A 10,953-nucleotide genomic window follows, 5' to 3' on the forward strand; every position below is an offset into this window, starting at 1 on the left:
CAGGAAAGTATATTCCAAAGCAAACTAAGGGCTAATGCCCTAAATCTACTCTAACGGATAGTTACTATAACCAAGGGTAAATTCTTAGCTTGGGGATAGTGTGGTTTATCCCTAGCAGATCTTCCTAAACCTCACTAAAATCTTCTGACTTAATAGTGATTAAAGAGGTTGCACAGGTAACATCACAAGGAGGTAAGAGTGAAAACAGAGGCAATGTGAAGCAAGGTTAAAAAGGTGACAATTTGTTGCAACACAGAAGAAGGTTCCATCTGTAATTTTTTTTAACCAATGCTCAGGTGCATTACAGAGCTCTTGTGCAATTGTAACCCTACTCAATAGCCCTGGAAAAGGATTTTACTGACTGTCCCCCAAACTCACAGACACAGGCATGTGGCAACTCAGGCTGAGCACAAAGAAGATCTGGTAGGAAAATATTACAAAGTTCTCATGAAGTAACAGCCACTGTTGCTTATTATTGCACGACAGCTAGTCTTGTTAGCATTACCCCAGTAATCAATAACCTATCCTGTTGTTTTCTACAACAGTATTGTCTTAAGTCTCTGATGGGTTCTGTGCACACAAAGACACTCAACACACACATGTTCAAATGTTCTGCTCAGATCCCCGACATCTAAAAGTGTCAGAACTGCCACGGAAAGGAACACATTATGCTCGAGTCTGCAAAGGGCGTGTGGTCTTGCACAGACTGAGAAATGGCACAGTGGCATCTAGTGGGTATTCATTGCATTAGCTGATAACTGGTAATAATTCTGGATTCATTAGGGCCATACTCTGCACCAGTGCTGAGAGACAGGAGTATAGAAAGGGTGTCAGGGACAGGGAAATACAGAGGTCTGCCCTTCAGCCTCCATCTCAAATGCAGAGAAAACCCCTGGCATGGGGAGGGGCCACTCCTCAGGCTCTGCCGTTCTCGGTAGTTCTTCCAACGAACACCTTAAATGAACTTGTCCTTAATTTCTTCCCACCTGTCCTTCTTCTGCTTCCACATACTCTAATTAAAAAAAACCCAAACCTTTATCACCTTGATATTTGTACTATACAGATAATTGTCATATTTTTTCATCTACTTACTCCGTGTTTACTCATCACTTAGGAAACATGACATTCCAATTTATCTTTCTAAATCTCCATCACCTTGGTCTCCTTCCCTAAAAAAATTTCAATGTATTGGGGTTTTTTCTTAGCAAAGCAGTTTTGTTGTTGTCGGGGTTTTTTTGGTTTTGTTTGTTTGTTTGCTTGTCATGATGCAAATAAATGCAGGCTTATGTACTGTTCTGCTAATGAGGAAATTTCTCTTGCCCATTAGCATCTCAGGATAAGAAATTACAGAAGAGTAAACAAGCTCGGTGGCAACTGCCCTACACTTGTTAATGAGAAATAGCTAAGCATTTGACAACATAAAGCAGCAATATTAAAGCAGGCCAATGAGCCATCCAGCTCTGTATCTTGGAAGAAGCTAATCAGGAGAAAAAATAGATACATTTTCCAAGCACAGACTCAGTCCCCATCATTTTGTGGTTAAGGGACATTGCAAGACAGGGCTCATGGATAATCAGCCATGAGTGGCTTTTCTTTCCTTGACTTTGTCCAGTCACTTACTTAATCCTTTTAGCTTTTACCATCCAAAATATCCTGCAGCAAGGGTTTCAATAATTTAACTACTCATAGGAAAAAGGATCTGCGTTTTTGGTTTTGAATCAAATGTCTATTATTTTCATTTGTTGTTTCTTAATGACTAACTCTAGTTCTTATATTACAGAATAAGCAGCTGTTCCCTATCCGCTGTCTCTGTGCCACTCACAAATTACCTCCTTCACTTTTAGTTTAAGTTAAAACAAAACTTCACAAGTTTACACAGAATGCTTATCACCACATTAATCCATCATGTTTCAATGTCTCGCTAGTGAAGCAGTAAATTATTATTTTTAATCACTTTTTTCATCTGATCATGTCTCCTGCTGCTGCAGTCATGTGGGAGCAGAAACCAGCTCAGCTTTTGCACTCCACACAGTGCCTTTACCGTTGCTTTATGTTTGCTGCTCATCAGAATTAACCGAACAAAAATCCATGGTTTGTAGTGGGGTCAGGATTATATCTCCAGGTATTTCCAGGCTTTGATGGCCCAGAGTGCCAGAGGTTCAAGCCAGTCTGCCATGCAGACAGGCCTGCAGTTCCCCAGACCAAATCTCACCGATATCGCTGATGGTTCCCTTAAGCTTTTGATCTACTTTGTATTTAGCAACTTTAGAATACTGCTGCCTGTGGATCTCATTGATGTATTTTTTCCCTTGAGTTCCTGATCCTGGTCCTAAAAGGATATGCTTCTATTTTCTTGCGACCTTGTCTGTACTGTCTACAGCTCGGCAGCCAATATTCAGGGCCTGCTTTCAAATGGATTTCTCACGCAGTTCAGTCCTGATACCATTTTTTTGAGTCTGAGTTGCCCTTCACTGTCTTTTATCATTTTTTATAGCATCCTATATGTGTTCCTGCCAGTGTAGTAGATGAGCCACGTGGAAAAGCCCCATGCCTTCAGGACAAGATAAGGCAGAGCAGCCAATCACAGTAAACACGCAGTCTGCTGGCCAGACAAAAATACAGCCTGTGGAGAAATACTCTGGTGGAATGTACTGCCAGCCTGGACTGACCAAGGTGAAAGGAGAGAAGCAGGACAGGGCTGCAGCACCCTGTCCCATCAGCCAGCACCCCCAGGGTCACAGATACCACTGGAGCTGGTTGGTTGTGCAGCCTCCCCTTCCAGCCAGACTGGGCTTCCTCCTGCCCAAGACAAGCTGGTAGGGATCCACATCTATAAAACCTCGGAAATGCTCCCCTTCACTGCCACATCTGGTATTATTCCCTTCTTTTTACAGTTTCCCTTGGTGAAAATACACTGCTGTTATTATCTCTCTCAATATCTGCTGCTTCTTGGTCTTCTTCCACCCAGTCCTTTATTCACCTCAATCTTTAAAATCAACACTTCCAAAAGCTCCACTGTGACACAGACAAAGCCAGGCTGGCCTTATGAGAGGCATTTATCGGTGTTTAAGGTGAACTCTCCTCTTCAGGGGTAGAAGAGAACCAGTACAGCCCTGAAGAGCTAAGGGAACAGGGTTTCTACGTTCATTGACTTATTAAGCAAGACACCAAGAGGGGGAGCTGAGGCAGACTCATGAGCTCTATGTGACATGTCTGAGAACACAGATTTCTGCAGAAATACATATTTGTAACAGGATCTGTGTGGCTTCAGCCCTTCAGGGACAACCAGAAATCATTTGATCTTCTTAACTTATTTACATTTCCTCTAATATGAATACAATCAGATAGGAGTTTGAACTCAGGTTTGTGGTGCTGGCTCTTAGCTCTTCAGTGGGCTGAAGCTTTATTGAGTGGAGATGTTAAGTGGCTGTAAGACACTGTGCATACACAGGCAGTGCTTGTCTAGCAGAGTCACAGTGATTAGATGTGTAGAACCACACGCAGCTATTAAGCAAACACCTTTGCGCGGTAAAAGCCATGCACAGAAATAGAGTTTGTCATGCAAAAAGGCGCTGGTAACGCTGTGCTTACTGCATAGAGCAGGTGGCAGGGATGGGCCTTCTGAGAGGTAGTTGGCAACAGGAGCTCTTACCTCGTGTTTGTAAGACATCCAGCGTTCTGTGGCTGTGCCTGCCTGCAGTCTTCTGATTTTACTGACACAACTGAAAAAATAGTGCCTGACCTCTTTTTCTTGCCTATTTCAGCACCCATTGTAGCTACAGAGTGATGTAGAGTGACTGAAGCTGAAAGGGACTGCTGGAGGTGATCTTCAGAGCCAAAGTTAGATGTGGTTGCTCAGGGTCATATTCAGCTGAGCTTTTAATACCTCCAGGGATGGAGGTTCCAAAATCTCTGTGCTTTGGTGCTCAGTCACTCTCAAAACAAAAAATGTTTTCCCAACACCTAAGCAGTATTTCCCTTATTGCAATTTCCCTTGGTTACAACATTGCCCTTGGTTCTTCCTCAGGATAAGCACAGTGGGAATTCAAGCTGCAGGACCGAGATTCTCCTCACCAAGGAGAACAAACTGGGCTCACAGGAATTCAGTGAGCTCCAAGGCCTCTCTATACAGCAGGTCAACCTATATGTGATACACTCAAATCAAACCTATTTTTCTTAAGAAAAGACAGCTACACTTACTTTACTACAACAGATTTTTCTCCATGCCACAACGGTCAAATAAAACAAGCCAGCCATTAAACTCAAAAATGAGAAGTTTACTGGGTTTCCATAACATTAGGTCCCTATGATACTTGTCTTTCCTTGACAATCTCAAAGTGACTTGCAAAGTGACAGCCAGTCTGGCCTTTTATACAACCACATACAATTTAGTCAGCCCCGAGACTCATGAAGAGACTGAACTTTCATGTTTATCACAAAAGTGAGGCCCAATTGCAGTAATGTTAATCATTTGGGAGTACTTCTGAAGGATCCTGTGGTCTGGTGTATGGTCTCCTCCCCACCAAGCATCATGTTACTTCCTGAAAAACTTATTGGTTTAGTTGAAATGGTTTCATGTAATTTATTTATTTCTTTTAATCTAGAATGTTCTGGTGTCTTTGTCAGGAAGCTGCTAAATATTTTACTGTAGCTGCTGAAAATGCTGTTTCTGTGCTGCTAAGCCTCGTTAGATACTTCAAGCTAGAAGCTTTGAGACTTGCTGTGTTTGTGAGTAGCTTGGTCAAGCTGAAGAAAACAGAGAAGTGGACCATGAAGCACCTCCAATTATTTTCTGAAAAAACAATAATTCATTTTTTTTCCGTTCTGCTCCTACTCCCTGTTTGGAACTGCAAGCACAGAAACCATAGTCATCATGCACTCTTCTAAACAGATTTTGAAAAATCTCTCTCTCATGTATTAACTAAGTCAATTTGTAAAGCTTTAATGCCTCCTGATATTCCAGACTGAACACTCATCTTTCTAATCCTCTTCCTCCTATAAGGAGTTTGCAACAGAGGAGGGTTGCACCCTCTCTGATCTCCTGGCATCTGGTCTAAGACATCTCCTCCAGCATCATCCACCTCCTTGCTGCTCACAAGATTGGAATGAACACAGAGGCATCCTCAAGAATTGAGATCCTCATTACAATTTTCTTTTTGTTGCTGAAACCTGAGGGTTCAGTCTATGGCAGCTTAAGCTACTACAAGTCAGGACTGTTGGGGTCGTGCCAGACTCTTTGCCTCTGAACTTGTACCCTCCCTTGTGCAGCTGGTTCAAGGAACTGAGATAGAGGAAAACGAACACTGCTGAAAATAAAGCAGTGGGTGTCCCCACATTCCTGCCGTCACTGCTTCCAGAGGCAGCAGAATGAAATAGGGCCAGACTAGGAACTTTGCCTCCACCAGCACTGGCCACTCCTCCCAAAATTCTTCATAAGCAATAGCAACACCAGTCTGGCAGTTATTAAAGTTGTAAGTACTAAGAAAACAGAACCTTGTTGCTGTTTTGAAGGGGCAGGTATGACCTCAGATATCTGGGTAACAGAGGCTTTGCAGCTCAAGGGAGGGACCTCCAATGGGCATACTGCAGCAAACAAGATCTAGAAAAGGCCATTGGAATTCCTTCTAAAAGATATCGCATGCAGGCTGCCTCTCACGTGGCCCAGCTGAATGGCAGGTGACTTCCTATGGCAGTGTGTGTCATTTGCTACCCGGCTTATTTGTTATCAGGATATAACCTAAGAAAATGAGACATCTGGCACTGGAAAACAGAATCTCTTCTGCTATTATGCATAAAGCATAAACCTCACACTGGTGCACCACGTGATGTGGTGATGGGAAGCTACATGACCAGGTCAGACTAGGTGCCTCTGAAACTACTGTTCTTTCAATGCCATTTTGAGAGTCCAGAAGTGATTATAGGCTGTGTAACAGGCTAATCCAAAATAAGTTACGTTACAGAAAAGGGGAATGGCAGGTCCTGTTGGTGACCTGAATGACTAGGACAGTAAAGAATTGGGATAGAAAAGCCTGGATCAGAATAGGTGAATGCTCCATTTAAGAAACAGAAGAAGAAAGGTGGCTGATTCCAGTAGTGTTGGGATAAGGCTAAAACAACCACATCTGTATTAGGATAATGTTTAAACTGATAACTGAGTTCACTCCTTGTGATGGCCTCACCTTGATCAAGGCAAATGGGCTCCAAAGATGACAAGGTCTGTTGCACCTCTGAACAGCAGATGCTGGAGCCTGGAATATTTGGAGGGCTACACCTGCCAGTTAGTGAAGGCCCCTCAAAATTTTTGCTGCCTCCAAATCTTCTTCTCCTTCTTCAAACATGGTCAGTTCTGGTCATGTGTATCAAATTAGCCAGCAAAAGGCCGTTTTACAGCTCCCAAACCATTACCCCAGTCTCATCCTAAAGAGATAAGCCTCATTAAACAGAGAATAGTTCGTCTTAAGCTCCATCCATCATTGCTTCAGAGGCTGTGCAGCAGCTGGCTCCCCTCTGCTAGAAACAAAACTAGTTGTTCCAGGGAGCAACCTCTTCCCCACCTCTTATTACTAGCTTCCCTCGTTTTTTCTGTCTCCAGTAAAAGCTTCTGTCCGCTGCCTTCTGGTAATTACAGGCCACTATGATTAAATGAATGTTAATAACACAAATGAAAAATGCTCCTTCATGTTGATGAGTTTTTACAGGACTTTGGTCATCCGAATGTGAACAACCCAGTGTTTCAAAAATAGTCATTGTGTACTGTAAGTCAGGCATTTAGAAAACAGCAGGAGGAAACTCCTTCATGCAGGTGCAGGGAGGAAAGCACCCAGTTCTGCACAACCGCAACTATGTAACTGCAAGTCGTATCCTGAACCATTTGCTTCTGCCAAATGGGTAAGACTGCTACTGCTTGCTTTTGCCAAAAAGATAAGATTCTGCTTTCTCGTGATTGATAATAATAACTGAGTAATGCTCTTCCTTGTTCAAATAGAAACATAGATGTATTACGTAATCCTGTAAGCTGTAACATAGATATAGTGCATAATTGTGTTGAAGAGGTATAAATACTTCTGTGTAACTAATAATAAATTGGCTCACGATGATCATATTGGTCGTGTCGTAAGTCCGCTCGTACCCTCGCGTCACCTTCAGGCGAAGACTGCTTTACTGTGAACATTCCAGGAACCCTCAGCCATGTCTCAGGTTTGGAGTTAGAAAGTATCCAGAACTTGTAAAGCCAAAATCCTTGTGCGTTATTCTCCTCCTGCTCATCTGCCAGGGCAGGAACCTAGCAAGATCCCTGGAATACTAGAATATTCCTCACATTTATATGATTAATCGTCTCACTGTCTGTTCCACACAAGTGTTCTTCAAACACTATTTCCCTATCCCTGGTAAACATTGAATCATAGAATAATTTCGGTTAGAAGACACCCTCAGGATCATCAAGTCCAACCATAACCTAACTCTAGCACTAAATCATGTCCCTAAGAACATTGTCTAAAAGCCTTTTAAACCCCTCCAGGGATGGTGACTCCACCACTTCCCTGGGCAGCCTGTTCCAGTGCCTGACAACTCCTTCCATGAAGAATTATTTCCTAATATCCAATCTAAACCTCCCCTGGAGCAACTTGAGGCCATTTCCTCTTGTCCTATCACTTGTTACTTGGGAGAAGAGACCAACACCCTCCATGCTACGACCTCCTTTCAGGTAGTTGTAGACAGTGATAAGGTCTCCCCTCAGCCTCTTTTTCTCCAGACTAAACAGCCCCAGTTCCCTCAGCTGCTCCTCATCAGACTTGTGCTCCAGATCCCTCACCAGCTTCGTCACCCTCCTCTGCACTCTCTCTAGTACCTCAATGTCCTTCTTATGATGAAGGGCCCAAAACTGAACACAGGATTCAAGGTGAGGCCTCACCAGTGCCAAGTACAATGGCACAATCACTTCTCTAGTCCTGCTGGCCACACTATTCCTGATACAAGCCAGGATGCTGTTGGCCTTTTTGGCCACCTGGGCACACTGCTGGCTCATGTTCAGCTGGCTGTCAATCAACACCACCAGATCCTTTTCCACCAAGCAGCTTTCCAGCCACTCTTCCCCGAGCCTGTAGCGCTGCCTGGGGTTGTTGTGACCCAAGTGCAGGACCCGGCACTTGGCCTTGTTGAACCTCATAAAATTAGCCTCAGCGCATCGATCCAGCTGGTCCAGATCCCTCTGTATGGCCATCCTACCCTCCAGCTGATCAACACTCCCACCCAATTTAATGTTATCTGCAAACTTACTAAGAGTGTACTCAATCTCTTCATCGAGATCATTGATAAAGAGATTAAGCAGAACTGGCCCCAATTCTGAGCCCTGAGGAACATCACTCCTGACCAGCTGCCAAGTGGATTTGGCTCCGTTCACCACAACTCTTTGGGCCCGGCCCTCCAGCCAGTTCTTTATCCATCGCAGAGTACACCCATCCAGGCCATGAGCTGCCAGCTTCTCCAGGAGAATGCTGTGGGATATGGTGTCAAAGGCTTTGCTGAAGTCTAAGTACACAACATCCACAGCCTTTCCCTCATCTACTAGGTGGGTCACCTTGTCACAGAAGGAGATCAGGTTGGTCAAACAGGACCTGCCTTTCGTAAACCCATGTTGACTGGGCCTGATCACGTGGTTTTCTTGTATGTGCCGTGTGATGTCACTCAGCTTCCCCTGCACACATCCATGAGGTCTCACAGGCTCCTCTAGGGAGCAACGTCTGCTCTATCAGTGTGCTGACCTCGGAAACCTGCGAAGTCCCTTCGAATCCTGTCCCTGCAATTATCTATACATTTTTAAACATCGGCTCAGTAACTTGTCTCATGAACTTCAGCAAAGTAACTTTCCATATTCCTCTTTTCATGTAGCCATGCACCACATGAGGGGTTTTTTGCCAGTAATATCACAGAAATTCATGCTGCAATGCAGAAACAGCATATAAATTTCTTTCAGAGACTCTATTCAAGTACCATCTTCAGAGACAGTAAAGCCCCATATGAACTCATTAAAAACCTTAATGCATTTTGTCTGAAAGCAGCTCATTTATCACATACCCTGTATCGTTTCCCTGTTTTCATTGTTATTTATCACTCTACTCATATTTGTGTTGGGGCAGGTTTTATCACCACTATCTTATGTGTACTTCCAGAACACACATAAGAATGTTGAATTGCTCCTGGTGTAGAATCGTTTCACATAGAAACTCACCAGGAATTTACTGAGTCAGCAAAGATCTGTGTTAAAAGCTTCTTATTTGGCAATAAGTATTTTAACACATGCTTCTTGGTGCTATAGAAATGTTAAACACAGTCATTCAGCTTGCTGTTGCACGAACTGATGAAAAATAAAATACATTTCCTCTACGCAGTTCCTTCTGTTAGCCCACCCCCTTATCAATATTCTCTGCCAATTTACATGCCATAAAACTATCCTTTAATTATTTCTGGTTTTCAGGATTTTACTTGGAGCTAATGTCATGCTAACTGCTCAGTCGTGGCCAAGACACCATGTTTAATTTTCATCATACTGGTGGAATGTAAGAGAAAATTAATAGAAATAGTTATTCCCTTGGGAAGGATAGTCAGCAAAGCAGCCCCTGTTTGCTTCACGAGTCAGTAAAATAAAACGTATGTTTTATTTCAAGAACTAAGAATCACCACAAACTGGAATCTGCCTGCTCAGCAGGCTGCCCATTTATAGATAGAAATGCCAAGATGTCAAAATTTTGTAGCCATTCTGATTAAAACTTTTATTTCATGCATCCCTGTTCCTCCATTTCTGAAACAACATGACTATAAAAATGGCTGCTTGTTCTCACTACCATGCTAACAATTTCATATTCTTAAAAAGCATGACTTGGATATACTGAAAAGTGCTACTTGTGAGCATGAAGCAACGGGTGTGGATGGGGGTTAAAATTTAAACCACTTCAGAGCCAACTGCTGAAACTTTCTATTTCAATGGTACCTTAAGTCCAGCTACTACTGCTACACGAAAAAATTCCAGCTCACTTAATCATTGAACCCTAGCTCTACAAAAGCCTTTGGATCTATGCCCACCAGCAACATAGCCTCAGGCTTTACTGCCCCCCTGCAATGTGCAATCATTGTGGGGCAAGGTGGGAAACAGTCAGCTTTTTGAACCATTTGTTTCCAGAGCTTTTGAACTGGGATGTGGATTTTTCATTGAAAACAGCCACATGCATATTGTGCCACTAGACCCAAACTTTCCAAGACTCTCCCGGATGCAAGCAGCTTATCCAGGTTTCAGCAGCACTGGTATCAGCACCAGTCCTCCCCTGCCCCTACTTTTATTTCCTTGGCATACTGCAGACACAGCTAGGCTAATTTCTACTTCTACGTGCATGATTGCGACTTGCAATCAATTTTTTTTCCCAAATCCTTAGTTTCAAATACCTTACTTTTCACAGTGACACCACTTACACTGAGACTTCAGTTTGCACTTAAGAGGCAGTACAAAAGACGCTCAGGCACTAAACAGGACAAAACACTGGCCTGTCTTCCTTCTCCTTGAAGGCCTGTGGTGGGTATCAGCCCAGGCCCAGACACCCCCGAGCGCTGAGGCAGGAGCGCCTGAAGGCACTCTGGTTGTGGTAGGACCCCGGGAAGCTGCAAGAACCAGGCTGAGAGCGCTCTACCAGGGCCAGCGTACTGACAGCGCTCACCGAGTGAACCCCTGCTACCCTCCTGCCCTCGGCACCCCGCTCCCAAACCCCAGACCCATCCCCTCAGGCCCGGCCCCGCCACCCGCCTCTTCCTCCTCCACCCCTCAGAGCCGCCTCCGACCACCCGCGCCCCACAGCGACTGACGCGGCCTCCTCTCATTGGCTGTCGCAGTGCGCCAGCGCCGGCGCCACCAATGGGCGGCGGCCACGGCGGGGAGCGCAAGTCTCGTGGGCGGGAGGGCGGGGC

Source organism: Caloenas nicobarica, chromosome 3 (assembly GCF_036013445.1).
Source record: "Caloenas nicobarica isolate bCalNic1 chromosome 3, bCalNic1.hap1, whole genome shotgun sequence".
In the NCBI taxonomy this organism is placed as follows: Eukaryota; Metazoa; Chordata; class Aves; order Columbiformes; family Columbidae; genus Caloenas; species Caloenas nicobarica.